Here is a 17479-nt window from a genome sequence, read left to right on the forward strand (position 1 = left end):
TATATACAAAACTAATTCTCATAGACCAAAATGGGGGAACTCCATCGCTGAATTGTTGCATTAATCTTGCACAGTTTTTGCTGGCTTTATCAATCATAGAGCATGGTGATTAGATGGGTTTTGTCTGCCACAATCTTCTTCATCTATTTTTCAACTATGATTGATTGGAGCAACTACATCAATCGGATTAATCATGTAAGCCTCTTTTAAACTTTTTCATTTTCATGTAAACGGGTCTAATTAATACTTGTCTTTTGTACAGCTTTATTAATTAATATGCAAAATTCTTCATATAAACATCTCCAGATCATAATGTTGACATCACATATGCATGAAAATAGATTTTTATCCATTGAAAAAGAAAAAACTTTTTGGACTATCAAATTTTATGTATTTAAGGATATAAGAACATTCTTATTTTTTGCAACCTAATGCATTTTATTGATACTAATCTTATTCAGGATTCTGGTATCATATAAAGCAACATTGAATCCTAAATAAATGGGCCAACATCTTCAAAGGAACACTTGACATTGTCAAAGCTTTATTAGACAAGTCTCTCACTACAGGCTTTCCAGCTGCAAGACCAATGGAATCTGACTTTCCTGCGAAAGTCAGTTGGACAAGAGTTAAGTTGCTTCAAATCATTGGCAGATGAACATTTGGAAGAATCCGAGGTAGAATTCTCAAGGATTTCTCGTTGCTGGGTTTTTGTTTTTATTTTATTTTATGAAATTCTAATATTGCTTGGATGTGAGTTTTATTTGACTAAACAAGTTTGTTGAGCATGTTTTTTCTCATGCTTCTAATATTTGGAATTTCCTTTTTTGAATTAACATGCAGGCCTTGTATTTAAACTGCCCACAACTCAATGATCTTAATCTAAATTCTTGTAGAAATTTGCATCCAGGTAGTCATATTACGCCATGCTCTATTGTCATTATCAGCCAGAAATTTGATGCAACATTACGGATTTCCTTAATGATTGATTTCCCCCCCTTTTTTTGCACAGAGAGACTGTTGCTTCAGATATTTTCTTCCTAATTTTGTAATTCTATATGCCTTTTGAGATGGAAGCTTCAGAGCTATTAAAATGGCTTATCAAATACTTGAAAAAAAAATTGCAGCAGTTAATGAACAAAACATGTTCTAACGTCTGATGTACCTTTCCGTGCTTGGTTGTGATTTGTTTGCAGGTTTGCAATGCGTTTACCTGATGGCTCCAAAAGGGTTCGGGTTCCTCATTTAGTTAATACCAAGGTAAGCTAAAAGAAGGCATAGTTATCTGTTTCTCAGTTTATGTAGTAGTTAGTACTTAGTTAATACTACTCGAGCTTATAACTATTTTCAGTGAAGAGCGAAAAAGGCATAGTTATTCTTGAAGAAGCTCAATGAGCTGCTCTTCTCTTTCTATTTAGCAATGCTATATCTATCTTCCATAAAAAATTATTAATTATTATTATTTACAATAAATGATGATATTAAAATCCTTATTAAAGGTTATTAAAAAACCTCCGGTTACCTCCATTTTTGCGCCAAACTATTGCCACATCACCTCAAACCTTATTGGACCCACTCTACTAATTATTATTATTATTTAGAATAAATGATGATATTAAAAAATTTACAAAACTCACCATCCTCAATTAAACTAGACTTTTTTGACTAATTATTATTATATATTGGACTTCGTCTTTTTAAACAAAATTTAGTTTAAGTTTATGGATAAAAAAAATACAGTTTTATTTATCAAAGTTTAATAAAACTGTATCTAATATTTTTTTATTTTTTACATTATTTTGATCTCTTTCATTATATATATAACTGCATAAAAAACAGAAAAAAAACATATTAATAAAATGACATATAATGTTATGTTATATAACTAAATTGAAAGAAATTATGTTATATATAAAAATCAGGTAAATCTTTTATTGAACTGTTGAAAGTTTGATTTTGAATATGCGGTAAAATGCTAAATTATGAGCTGTACGATAGATATAGTATTGCTTTTTTTTTTTTTTTTTTTTTTTTTTTTTTTTTTATGGAAGATAGATATAGCATTGCTAAGTTCTAAAAGTCCAGTTAAATTGAACTTAATTGCTTTGTTTTATTTTTGTAGATAATTAAGTTCTTAATTTTTAAGTTTCTTAAAATTGATTTTTAGTCTTTGAAACTTGCATATATATATATATATATATATATATATATATATATAAATTGATAATATATTAAATACATGTATAATTCTAAATTCTCAAATTATAAGTATTAATGCATTTTATATTGTCAAGATATTTAATTTTTCACTTAATGCTTTCTTTATAAAACAATACAACGATTTATAAAAAAATATTATTAGAAGAGTAATATTACTCAAAACTATTATATATATATATATATATATATATATATATATATATATATATATATATATATATATATATATATATATATATATATATATATATATATATATATATATATATGATTTATGCCTCGGTTTCAAATTTATGATACACAGCCTCCCTATAACAATGCTCCGCATAAAACGTCTCTACCAAGTGGGTGCTAACTTTAATTAACTTATTTAATTTAATTCAAGTTTATTTCAATTTTAAAATCCCGTAATGGGTAATTAATAATAAATTAAGCAGCTTTTATGGTTATTTTATCTATAACAATTAATAATATAATTAATGTAATTATAATAATTATTAATAACAATTGAAGTAGTTCGTTTCTTGGTGGGATTTAATAAATACAGTGAGTGCATGTCTTCCAGAGTCGTAGATTTGTGTCACATAAATGGAAAGGGAAAGAGAAAACACATAGATAAACAAAACATTACTTCTTTGAACTTGATGGTGAGTTTCTTCTTCTTCAGTAATCTTCCTTTTTTTTCTTCTTCTCTTGAATGGTAAATTTCTAGTCTTTTGCAATTGATGCGCCTTTTTTGTTATTGTAGTCCTCATTGTTTGCTTTTCTTTGCCTTTTCCATTTCTTTTTCTTAACTTTGATTGGAGTGTTGACCCAGAATTTTCTTGGTCTGGTTAACAGTTTCTCAAGTTTGTTCTTTTGGGTTCTCCTATTAGCTTCTGAAAGTTTCCATTTTTTTTCATTTTCTAGTCTGAGTTTTTGTGGAATTTATGAATTTGGGGTTAATTTGGTGTCTTTTGTGAACATTTGTTGGGTATTATGCTCATGATGTAGCTACATGATTACAATGGAATGTATTGTTGGTTTGTAAACTTATTGTGTTGTAGCCTCCTGACTCCTTAGTTTTCTTTATCATTTAGAATTGCATGTTGTGTAACCTGATCTTTTTGAGTTGTGCAGATTGATGTTATTGCCAGCTTACTGAATGGGAGACTTGTGCGCAAGACGATTGGTCCGACCATGTTTAGTGTTGTTCAAAGTCAGGTAATTTGCTTTGCACAAAGTTAGGCTATATTTGGTTTACCGTCTGGTCTCTTCCAGCTTATGTGTGCCCAGTAAACTCAGTTTGGTGATATGTTTAGTTTCCCTTAAAAGTACATCATCATTGCGGTTTATATTCATCTATTTCATTTAGGTTAACAGTTCTTTTAGAAATACTTTCAAATAAAAGTAATTTTTGAAAATGATTATGATACTTTTGTGGTTTCCCATACGTTATTTAAAGATACAAGAGAGCAAATAAAAAAAAGTAAATACAAAAAATACGAATACTACGACGGTTCTTCTATTACCTGTCTTAGTATATGGTGAGAATCTACGATGGTTGTTACTAGACCGATGTAAAATATCATCCAAAACTAAGATAGTCATTAAAGGTTGTCTTAGTATACTTGACTTTCTAAGACGGTTATCAAATAACCGTCTTAGTATACCTAATAAAAGAGCGACATTCTAAGACGGTTATCCAAATAACCGTCTTAGATTTTGAATACTTTCTAAGATGGTTATAGACTAATTGTCGTAGAAAGTTTAGTTTACAGCGACGATTTTCCAAAATCGACGTAATATATTTTTGGTATTTTATGACGTCCGTTTTTATGACAGTTTAAAATCGTCGTAAAATGCCCAATTTAACCGTCGTAAAATGTCCCTTTTCCCCGTAGTGTGGAGTCAATATGAATTCATATGTAATCTACCTTCAATTTTACACAGGTTTATGAGATGACATATACTTTGAGTAAACACAAATCACCCCACAGATAAGAAAATATACTAACACATCAATATAAGTGAAGACCCTTTTTTATGAATGTTGAGTATAAACTTACCATATGTGCACCTGTACATAATAATAATAATAATTCACTACATGATCATATTTGCAAAAATAAATATTGTCTCTGTAAATTTTCCTTCCCTTCAAGCTATGAATGTTAAGTATAAACTTACCATCCAAACATGAAGTCAAGGCCCCTACGTGCAGCGTCTCAATCAGATTTCTCTTTAGAAACCGGCACATACCAGCCAGAATTCAAGCTAATCCCTATTAAACCCTTTTGAGATGCCTGCATACACAATTTTAAATATTTTGTCAATTTAATTACTAACAGCAGTCAATAATTTTACATGAAAATAAATTATGGTCTTTCACCAAATAGAAATTACATGTGGCTTATGTACTCTTTGATCCTTTTATTAGAAAAGTTCAAGTATCATTAAATTTCAGGACACAAAGATTCATTGCGGGTTTAAAAAGCAGTCAAATGAAAGGAAAACTTGAAAGCACTGAGTAAAATGCATAAAAATTATAGCTTACCTCGTAGTCTGTCCCGTAAAACTCCGAACAATATCAGAAATATGAGTTTCAGGATGAACAATATCATAAATATGAGTTTCATACCAGCCACACCCTGCTTAGCATGATCTTCAAAAAATATTCAAACCAAAAAAGAAAAATACAAAAAAAATCAACAGAAGCAAAGGATATGTTTGCGCATCCAGGAAAAGAAAAAGAGAGAACAAAAAATAAGGCACACAAAAAACTTGCAAAAAAGAAAAAGAAAAAGAAACGTCTCTGCACAGCAGCAACAATAACATGAATTTCACAATTGAAACATCAAAATTCAACTTACCTTATTTAACTCGTATTTGCTATTTTTGCCTTGAGCTACCTAAGATGATACTCTGCACAGTACACATAATAATAATAATAATAATAATAATAATAATAATAATAATAATAATAATAATAATAATAATAATATAATAATAATAATGATGATAATAATAATAATAATATAATAATGATGATGATGATGATGATGATGATGATGATGATGATGATGATGATGATGATGATGATAATGATGATGATGATGATGATGATGATGATGATAATAATAATGATGATGATGATGATGATGATGATAATAATAATGATAATAATAATAATAATAATAATAATAATAATAATAATAATAATAATAATAATAATAATAATAATAATAATAATAATAATAATAATATAATAATGATGATAATAATAATAATAATAATAATAATAATATAATAATGATGATAATAATAATAATAATATAATAATGATGATGATGATGATAATAATAATGATAATAATAATAATAATAATAATAATAATAATAATAATAATAATAATAATCACAACATAAAAAAGGTCATTCAGCTAGAGCCTGTTGGATCAAGTGGCCTAGGAATAATTAAGAAGGGGGGTGAATTAATTATTAATGTGTCTTGACTAATTAAAATTTATCCTTCTTAATATTACTAGATTCAATTAGGCTTTACTACTAAGTTATGAGAAAGTAAAGAACAGAAACAATAACTTAGACAAAAGTAAAGCAAAAATAAAAAGTGCACAGCGGAAAAGTAAAGAGTGTAGGGAAGAAGAAAGCAAACACAACATTTATACTGGTTCAGCCACAACCCATGCATACGTCCAGTCCCCAAGCAATCCACAGTTCTTGAAATTTCCAATAACCTTATAAAATCCATTACAAACAAAGAACCACAAAGGATGTACCCTCCCTTGTTCTCTTTGAACAACCAAGTAGATGTACCCTCTACTTGAAGCGAACCACAAAGGATGTACCCTCCCTTGTGTTCACTATTACAACTAAGAAGCTACCCGCTTCTTACACAGAATTCTCAGACGGTTAGTTCTTTGAATTCAGTGTTTGGGCAAAGAATTCTTAGATGGTTAGTTATTTGAATTCTTTGTTTGGGGAATCAAAAGAATTCTCAGATGGTTAGTTCTTTGAATTCTTTTGGCAAGAGGGAGAAGGAAAGAATCAAAAGAATTCTCAGACGGTTAGTTCTTTGAATTCCTTTGGCAAGAGGGAGAAGGAATGAAGAAGAAAAATAGCACAAGTTTTTGGCCAATGAACTTTTCTTGAATAAAGAAAGTATTGAACAAAAACTCTTAGAAGAATGCTTTGAATGAATGAAAGAAATCTGTTTTTAATTCGTAAATGAATGAAAGGAATCTCTTATTAAAATTCATGCCATGGTCACATATTTATAGTCATTTGATGACTCAAGCTAAAGTTTATGACTCTTGACAATTTCTTTAAAACTAGTCACTTTAAAAGTTGTGACTCTTTTGAAAACTAGTCACTTTAAAAGTTGTGACTCTTTTTAAAAACTAGTCACTTAAAAGTTGTGACTCTTAAAAAATCTTCAGAAACTAGTCACTTTAAGAATTGTGACTTTTGGTCATTTATTTTTCAAAATAAGTCACTGGTAATCGATTACCATCATAGTGTAATCGATTACACATCAACAGATGTGACTCTTCATGTTTAAATTTAAAAATCAAAACATTTAGAAACACTGGTAATCGATTACAAGTATTGTGTAATCGATTACACAAGTTTGAAAATGTTTTATCACAAGTTGAGACTTTTGAAATTTGAAATCTAACGTTTTAAAACATTGGTAATCAATTACTATTTTGTAAAACAGTTATAAAACTGTTTGGGCTTCTAGTAATCGATTACTACCTTCTGGTAATTGATTACCAGAGAGTAAAAACTCTGGTAAAAGATTTTTCTTTGAAAAATTCTTTTGGACAAATTGTGCTATTCAATCTTTTCTTTTGAAAAAAATCTTTTTATACTTATCTTGATGCTTTTCTTGAAGTTCTTGCATATCTTGAGTCTTCTCTTGAATCTTGATTCTTTATTGAACGACTCTTTGATTCTTGAAACTTGCTTGACTCTTGATTCTTAACTTGAGTCTTTGGCATCATCAAAATAAACTTGGAAAGCTTTGCTTCCACAATCTCCCCCTTTTTGATGACGACAAACCTGAAATCAAGAGAATATATGCAAGATTTGTTCTATGGTTCACTCATCTCTTTCTTCCCCTTTCTTTTTGAATTCATGTTTAATTTTAAGGCTTTGAAAATATCTTGATTTCTAAAATACCCAATTTCTCTCCCCCTTTGGCAACATCAAAAAGCAAAAGTGCGTAAAATAAAATCATACATTAATGGATAGACATACAAGAAATGTATTCATACAAGAAAAAAAAAGAGAAACTTATAAAAATCAAACAAGATAATAAATTATCCACAAATCATAATAAAAGCATATGTATCAAATAAGTCATAAGACATCATAACATAAAACAAATCATTTGTCTAAGTCACTAGCATCTAGAAGTCCTAATTCTTTTCTAATGGTATAGAAAGAATCTTTGGGTAGTGGTTTTGTGAAGATGTCTGCGAGTTGGTTTTTGGTATCTACAAATTCTAGAACACAGTCACCTTTTAGGACATGATCTCTAAGGAAATGATGCCTAATTTCTATGTGCTTGGTTCTAGAGTGGAGGACTAGGTTCTTAGATAGATTTATGGCGCTTGTGTTGTTACATTTTATGGGAATATGGTCTAATACAATCCCATAATCAGATAGTTGTTGTTTCATCCACAGGATCTGTGCACAACAACTACCAGCAGAGATGTACTCTGCCTCGACTGTGGATAATGCTACACTATTTTGCTTCTTGCTGTGCCAAGAGACAAGAGTATACCCTATGAACTGACATGTGCCACTAGTGCTCTTCCTATCTGTTTTAGATTCGGCAAATTCCGAATTTGAGTATCATATTAAATTGCATAAAGAATTCTTAGGATACCATAATCCTAAGTTAACTGTACCTAAGAGATATCTTATGATTCTTTTTACTGTAGTTAGATGTGAAAATTTTGGATTTGATTGGAATCTTGCACACATGTACACACTAAACATAATATCTGGCCTACTTGTAGATAAGTAAAGTAGAGATCCAATCATACCTCTATATTGCTTTTCATCAACGGGTTGACCGGGCTCATCTTTGTCAAGGTAGCAACTAGTGCTCATAGGAGTAGCCATGTGTTTTGAGTTTTCCATTTCGAATCTCTTGATGAGTTCCTTGCAATATTTTGCTTGGTTGACAAAGATTCCATCATTTGTTTGTTTGATTTGTAGTCCAAGAAAGTAATTTAACTCACCCATCATAGACATCTCAAACTCACTTTGCATGTCAATAGAAAACTCCTTGCACATAGATTCATTAGTAGATCCAAAGATTATATCATCAACATAAATTTGTACCAATAAGATATCATTATCCTTCTTTTTTATGAATAAGGTGGTATCTACCTTCCCTCGAGTGAAATTTTTTACTAATAGGAATTTACTTAATCTTTCATACCAAGCCCTAGGTGCTTGTTTTAACCCATAAAGTGTTTTCTTTAATCAATAGACATGGTCTAATTTTTGTGAGTCTTCAAACCCGGGAGGTTGTTCTACATATACCTCCTCTTGGATTAGACCATTTAAGAAGACACTCTTGACATCCATTTGATATAGTTTAAAGTTCATAATAGACGCATAAGCTAAAAGCATCCTAATGGCTTCTAATCTAGCTATGGGTGCAAAGGTTTCTTCATAGTCTATACCTTTTTCTTGGTTGTACCCTTTTGCAACTAGTCTCGCTTTATTTCTAATTACTATACCATTTTCATCTAGTTTGTTTCTAAATACCCATTTTGTTCCTATAATGGGGTAGTTATGTGGTTTCTCAACTAGTTCCCAAACATTATTTCTCTCAAATTGATTTAACTCTTCTTGCATAACAACTATCCATTGATAATGTATTATGGCTTCTTTGAAGTTTTTAGGTTCTATCATAGAAACAAATGCCATGAGATATCTCCTTTTGAGATATCTCCGATGATATTGTCAAGAGGATGGTTTCTTGAGGTTTTCCATTCTTTGGGAAGATCATCATTTTCTTGGGCTATGTCATCTTGAACATCCTTGTTTTCTTCATTTCTCTTCCTTTTTAGATTCCTTTCTTGATTGTGCGTATTTTCCAAAGAATATGCAATATCATCAAGAAACTCCTTTCTCGAAGAGGTAATATTAGTTTCATCAAAAGAAACATGTATTGATTCCTCAATTGTCATGGTTCTTTTGTTGTACATCCTAAAGGCTTTTCTATGTAGGGAATAACCAAGGAAGATACCTTCATCCGCCTTAGCATCAAATTTATTGCACTCAAGAAATTCATTATATGGGAAATCAACAGCGACAAGGGTATACTCAAGGAGGATTTTCAGGCTTCCAGTAGGGTCGATATAATCAACAAGGACAATGGAGGACACACCCTGACAATCAGTTCAACAAAGACTAGAGTGGGCCTTCAAACAGGCCAATCCAACAAGGACCTAACATATTCCAGAGAACTACTAAGCTGGAGGAGACCTTGACTCAGTTTATGCAGGTAACAATGTCAAATCATAAAAGCACTGAGTTAGCACTAAAGAACCTTGAGGTCTAGGTGGGACAACTGGCCAAGTAGATAGCTCACAAGTCATCCAACAGTTTTGTGGCAAATACAGAACAGAATCCCAAGGAGGAATGCAAAACTGTGATGACAAGGAGTAAAAGGTTTGTGGAGGTTGAGGATGAGGATAGTGTCGTGCATGAGAAGAAAACTGTTGACAAGAAAAGTACCGATGGCAAGAAAAATGAGGTGAGAGGTGAAAGTAATCAAGAAAAAGAGGAACAAATAATGGTCAAGAATAAAGAATTGAAGGACCAAGAAAAAGAAAAAGAAATAGAAAATGAAAAAAATGAAAAAGAAGAAAAAAAAATAATAAGAATGCAAAGAAGAGTAAGAGTGAAAAAGTTGTGGATGAAGGTGTGGAAGTACTGTATCCCGTGGTACCTTCCAAGAAAGAAAAAGATCGTCATCTGGCGAGATTTTTAGATATTTTCAGGAAACTGGAAATAACCATGTCCTTCGGAGAACCATTGCAGCAGATGCCACTCTACTCTAAATTTTTGAAAGATATGTTAACAAGGAAGCATAAATATATTCATCAGGAAAACATCATAGTGGAAGGAAATTACAGTGTTGTGATCCAGAAGATCCTTCCACCCAAGCATAAAGATCCTGGGGGTGTAACTATTCCTTGTTCAATTAGAGATGTCAATGTGGGAAAAACTTTTATTAACCTAGGAGCCATTATCAATTCGATGCCACTCTCCATTTGCAGAAGATTGGGAGAGTTGGAAATAATGCCCACTCGAATGACTTTACAATTAGCTGACCGCTCCATTACCAGGCCATATGAAGTAATTGAAGATGTTTTGGTCAAAGTAAAACATTTTATCTTCCCAACAGACTTTGTGGTAATGGATATCTTTGAAGATACTGACATCCCTGTAATATTGGGAAGACCATTCATGTTGACCGAAAGCTGCATAGTTGATTGGGGAAGAGGAAGCTGGAGCTAGGTTTTGAAGATCAGAAAATTGATTTTGATTTGTTTGTTAAAGACAAGCCTGCTCCAGAACACAATGTTTGCTTACAGGTAATGGAAGGAGGTCAAGAGGTTCTGAAAGTAGGAACCAAAACATAAGATCACCCAGTGAGATAAAAGCGTCAAGCTAATGACGTTAAAGAAGCGCTTCCTGGGAGGCAACCCAGTTTTAAATTCTGTTATCTTTGTTTTCATGCATTTAAATCATTTGGAACTTGCTATATAGTCTGTACATAGGAGTATATCAACCAATCTTTGGATGTTTAACATAAGGGTTTCAATTTCTTGGAAAAAGGACTGAAAAATAACTTAGAAAAATATTTTCTGAAAAAAAAATCCTTTTGCTAAGTGCAAGCCTCAAGCTAAGCACATCTCTGTTCATGCACTAAGCTGACAGTCTCAAGTGCTTAGCGCCCAACCCTTGCATCTGAGGCTGAATTGTTTCGCTAAGCTGGCCAAGGTTGAGCTAAGCTAACTTAAATTCGATTTGAATTCAGCTAAGCTTCAGCCTGATTGCTAAGCGACAGCTTATCTGTGGCTAAGCGTGACCTATTGTCGCCAAGCGCAATTCCTCACGGCCATAATTGAGGTCCATGACGCTAAGCGCCAGTCATGGCAGCTAAGCGAGATTCATTGCAGTAATATGAGCGGTAAGCGAGTCCCTCTCAGCTAAGCGCATACTCCTCTGTACTTAAGATGCATCATTTTAGCTAAGCTGGCCAGAGCTTGGCTTAGTGAGAGTTGTAGCTTTTCTAATCTGCAGACCTCGCTAAGCGGATGTACCCTCGCGCTAAGCCAAGTTTCTGTTAAAAAAAACTGATTTTGAATTTGAAACTTCGGCTAAGTGCACGGGTCCGCTAAGCGAGTCTTGTTGAGAAACCAAACGTCTCTCTTGCTCACTTAGCGTAGTGGTCCACTAAGCGAAAGTATCAAAAAACTGCTTAAGTGAGTGTAATAGCAGTCACACTCACATTTGCCAGATTACGGAAACCTCGTCTCTGCATTCTCTCTCTCCAAAAATTTGCACATTTTGCATCTGTGCTTTCTTTGTGCATTTTCAACTTTGAAGCATCAACCATACACCATCCAAGTAAGTTCCATGATTCTTTTTCTCTTTTTCTTGTCTTAACTTTAGGGTAGAAGACTTCAACTGTAGCTTTAGATTTTTAGGGTTTGTTAGATTTAGTTTAAGATTAGGGCTATATACGCTTGTATACTGAATTCAGTATGAGGCACACATTGCATGTCTAATATGCCTTTTAGATGCTTAAAAAGTGAAAGAAAACGAGCTGCATTTTCTGGAAAATGCGATGAACTCGCTAAGCGAGTTCATCAATACTCATTGTATGTAAGTGTTATCTAAAGAACTCGCTAAGCGCGCTTACTGCGCTAAGGGAGTTCATCCTTTGAGGATGAACACTCATCCTCTTCCTGAACTACCTGTGGCTAAGCGAGGCTGAATCGCTAAGCCTAGGTAACTTAAATCAATTTTTTGTTGATGGCCGCACGCTAAGCCGAGCTTTCCTGGGCCAAGCGCGATTGGTTGCGACATCCTCTGAGCTAAGCGAGCTTCGCTCGCTAAGCTCCCAACACTTAGTAGAATTTTTGAAGAGTTGGTGCCGCTAAGCACAACCTTTAAGGAGCTTAGCGCAAATCCTTGCGGCACATGTTTAGCTTAGCGGGCGCTTTCCCGCTAAGCCAATTCTGTAGAATCTAAAAATTCTGCAACTTCCACTAAGCGATAGTGTTTATTTTACAAAGGCCAGCTAAGCAGACCATGTCTCGCTAAGCGGCCAGTGTCTTTTTCAGTTTTTAAAATTTGAATAACTGTGTCCTGATCAAATGTTTGGTTCCTTTGTCTACATGTGGCTTCTAGAAAGAGAAAGAGCATTGGTACAAGGCCCACAACTCAATATGACACAAGAAGATTCCACTCCTTCGAGGCCTGGACCAGATACACAGATAATGTGCTAGGAAGGCATATACTAGCTGAGAGGAAGGTAGAAATATACCATACGAAGTTGGATGAGTTCAAGGCTGAATTAGAGAGGCGTAACTTCCATAAGCGCCTCACCAATTTAGCTGACAGCAGCATTGACCTAGCCTTGGTGAAGGAGTTCTATGCCAACCTCTACAGTCCCGAGGGGCCTTCACCAAAACAAGTCAGAATCCAAGGCCACTTGATAAAAATTGATGCAGACAGCCTCAACACCTTCCTGGAGACACCTGTGGTACTGGCTGAGGGAGAATCCTTACCCGCTTACTCCAGATACTGCAGGATGCCCATTGATATTAGAGAGATTGAGGCTGCTTTGTGTATACCCGTCCGAGGGTTTGTTTTAAATGCTGAAGGCCATCCTGGGAAGATCCTCAAGAAAGATCTGACAACTCTTGCTCAGGTTTGGAGTGTTCTCTCATACTCCAACCTGGCTCCGACTTCCCACACCTCGGATTTGACTTTAGATAGAGCTAGGTTAATCTTTGGCCTATTCTCTCAGCTGGACATGAATGTAGGAGCTCTCATCTCTGGCCCAGTCTAACTCCTCTAGACTTGGGTTCCCTACTCTTATCACAGCTCTATGTAGGTCCAGAGGGTTTGCTTTTGACAGCCTAGTCTTCAAACGCTTGAGCCCGATCATTAACTTGGCCTATATCAGGAAGAACTGTTGGAACCCTACTGATCTGACAATTACTATTAGAGGGGCTAGGAGAGTGAGGGAAAGGCCGTCTTGAAGCCATGCTTCGAAGCATACATCAGGGTAGATTGTTTTATTACAAAGTTTACAGCTGGTAGCACCTCCAGACTCTATCCCTTCTATTGAACAGTTTAATGAATGAGTAGCCTGGCCCGGGACTCAGCCTCCCCTTCACAGGGAAGGCGAAGGTCTCACTGCTCAGGTACCACAGTAGAGGGAGGATGAGTCATCCGAGACTTTCACTCTAGAGCCCCTGATCAGAAGGAAGAGGGTAGCTGAAACACAAGAAGCTGTAGCCACTTCACTTTTGAGCCTTCAAAACCAGTGGCAGATACGACTTCAATTCAGCAGGCAACAGACCCCTCCACTCCTGAGGATCAGACTACACCAGTCCTGTCTCCAAACACCTCTCCTCCATCTACCCCTGTGCTTTGCTTAACAGATGAGAAGGATGTTTAGACACCAGATACTCAGGACAGATCACATGATTTTTAAATTTCTGATGATATTTTTGTGCCATTTAGTTTATTATTATTTTAATTATAGTCTTATTACAATAATTCCTTTTTGTTAGTTTTATTTATAAATGGGTGGTATGCTTATTCTGAAGCATTTTGAACAGTTTGACTTATTTTTTATGACATGGCAGTGAAACACTTTTATCTTTTTGTGAAAAATGGATGTATGTTTTCATTTTGAATTGAGTGCACGATTGTGACGGAGTTTATGTTTCCTTTCATGAGTTTGAGCAAATGTGTATGTTAGACAAAGAAAGAACAAGAATGTGAACTTGCAATTAGAATTGTTAGTTAGTAGACAGATTGATTGAGAAAGAAAAGCTTGAACCAAAACCGGTGAGAGTGTGACCACTCTGTGAGTGAACGACTAGCTGTGAGTGATAATCTTTGCATAAATCTCTGAATTTTAGAATGAAATGTATAAATGAGGACATGATGAAGGCCATGATTGTACATACACAAGCTCTTTTGACCAAATAACTTACCTTGAATGATAATTGCATCCTTTGCTCCCTTCTTGAGCTGAATGATATTGTCAAAAATTTGAACCCTGAACTTAAATAATTATCTCCTGGTACCTTGTTTAGATTTTAGGAGAGCATATGGTTCAAGGAAAATTTAGTCTAAATTTGGGGGAGGGAAGTCAATTAGAATGAAAAGAAAAAGGTTAAGCATCAACACACACAACAAATAAGTTGTATGTTAAAAAAAAAGAATTAATTGTGCTGTTACAATAAGGTCAAAAGCAACTTAAGATGAAAAGATAGTGAGAAAGCTACTTGCATAATACAAGACCATTGGGATAAGTCAAGGATTTGTGCTCTCTTAGAATCTAAGCCTTTGAATCCTAGAAAAACCAATGAATTTTTGTAGCCAAGCCTCACTACAAACCTGAGAAAGTCCTTCTGATTCTGTTTATACATTTCTAACTTTATGGCATGAGATGAAATTCAAAGATTGGACCTCTTGCTAGTTGTTATTAATTAATAGCTTAAACACTTGTGCTTGAGTGAAACAGTAGCCATGAAACTGTTGTTTAAGCTACTTTCCTTGATATTTGTCTTACGCCTAACTTCATCTATCTATTTAGGTTACATTTTATTCTTCTCTTTGGATAACTGCGTACTTTGTGAAAGACAAGTGATGAGGGCATTTTACTCCATTCTCTTATCATTCAATAAGTAACTTTGTAGCATACACCTTTGTACATAGTCACTGCATGTCATTGTCACTTGAGGACAAGTGAGCTGTTCTCTTTTTGCTTGAGGACAAGCAAAATTGTAAATTTGGGGGAGTTGTTAGTCGATGAAAACGACTAACTTTTGTGTATAAAACTTGTATAAATTGTATCAAACTCTCCCAATTTATGGTTATTTTGTAATGTTATAAGAATTTTCTATTAAGTATAGGTAATAAATACTTAGTATTTTCATTTTGTGTGTTTAATAATCATCTTCTCTCAATTTCAGGTTAATTAGGCAAGCTTTGGAAAAGGCTGTTTTCACCTTCTCGCTAAGCCAATTTGCTAGCTTAGCGAGCATCCGCTAAGCGCAACACACCTGGGCTAAGCGTGAGGAAGAATCCAGAAGAAGATGAGCTGTACAGGTTTGCTAAGCGCACCGCTTCATCTCTCTAAGCGCATCGCTTCAGTTCATCCGCAAAGCGAGAAAGGCGCGCTAAGCCAAAAATCACAAACGTGCGCTAAGCGTTCCATACGTGTGCTAAGCGCACGAGCACGAACAGGGGCACCTATTTAAGCCTAAAATTAGATTTTGTGAAGAGAGTTTGGACTGGGATTTAGAGCTTTGCATGTCTAGGGTTTCTAGAGAGAGAAAGGTCCAAGTTCTAGAGAGTTTTGAGAGATTTTGTTGTGTGAAGATCTACAGAGACCAGAGCTTGAAGCAGGAGCAAATTTGAGAGCTTGAGATGAGTTTGTGAGTGATTGTGAGATCCTAGAGGTGAAGGAGACATCCTCACCACTTGTATTCTTGCAATCTTTCATCTTGTTTTTCTCTTTGTTGTTAAGAAGGCTTCCTGGTATGGAAAGCTAAATCCTCTGTTGGATCTTCCCTGTAGGTACCTGATGTAAATATATTTCTATCTATTTAATGATGTTTTATGTGTTTTCTATGCTATTTGCTTTTCATTCCAGTATGCCTTTACCTTGATCATGTAGATGCATGCTTTGTTAGGGTCATTCAACAGTGGAAACTGGTCTGACTCTAATGTCCTTGATAGTGCAGGGCTGAGTTGTTATGCTTTCATGAGGAATCAGGGTGAGATAAGTTAGTTGAGTGTGTGTGTCTTGTCATACCCTAATTTCGTCCGGGGACCTTTGCTTGATAACGTGCGACCATTCTTTGGTCCTCGTGAGGTGCTTGGCACCCATCATTAGGCAATTTGTGAAATTCCAGGACATGCCCAAAAAAACCAAAAAATATATATGCACAATCCGTAAGTTTCCGTGACACACCGGAAATCAAATGGAAGCATCGTTGCATAATTAAGTGAGGTTCCGTAACATTCCGTAAGTCAAAAAGGGGATGATTATGTGATCCGCAAGGTTCCGTAACATTACGGAAAGAAAACAAGTATCGTTACGAAATTCGTAAGTTTCCGTAACTTTACGAAAAAAGAATCACCAAAAAACAGCAGGGGGGTGTACTTAGTAAAAATGGGGGTGCAAATAGCACCCAGGCCCATTTGGGCCCTCCAGAAGATTCCTCCAGAAGGCGGTTGCTTCTGGAGGAAGCAACCCTGCTCGCCTGGGCGAGCTGAGCTCGCCTGGGCGAGCTGGGCGAGCTGGGCGGCAAGCATCTCCCCTATTTTGCTATAAATAGGGGAGAAAATGAAGAAGAAAAGGATCCCAGCCCTTTAGGCACTTCTCTCTCTTTGGAATTTGCTTGGAAAAATTGTTTCCGTGAAGAAAATCTAAGCCGAGGCGCTTCCGAAACGTTTCCGTAACGTTTTCCGTGAGGAATCTCGCAAAGCTTTCAACCGTTCTCCGACGTTCTTCATTCGTTCTTCATCGTTCTTCGATCTTCAACGGGTAAGTACCTCGAACCAAGCTTTTCGATTCATTCTATGCACCCGTAGTGGTCCACATTGTGTTTCGTGCATTTTGATTCTCATTTTGTTTACTTTTTATACCCCCTGTTGACATGCTTAAGCCATTTTACTTAAGTCGTTTCTCGCTTAACTTAAAAATAAAACAAATTTCCACCGAACGTTTGAATTGTATTATCCATTAACTTTGGTTAAAATAAATTCCGACCGTTCGGTCATGCCGTAACCACGTTGGAAATAAAAAAAAAAGAGGTAAAAAAATAATATAAACAATCAAAAAAACATCTTTTAGTAAAATAAAGCGGAAAATCAATCGAACGTTTTCTCTTTGGGATTTCTCATTCTTAATCGAATTGAGTAATAACTAAAGTGAAACTAAGGCTAAAATCAACTCGCCTAGTCAA

Source organism: Glycine soja, chromosome 14 (assembly GCF_004193775.1).
Source record: "Glycine soja cultivar W05 chromosome 14, ASM419377v2, whole genome shotgun sequence".
Taxonomy (NCBI): Eukaryota; Viridiplantae; Streptophyta; class Magnoliopsida; order Fabales; family Fabaceae; genus Glycine; species Glycine soja.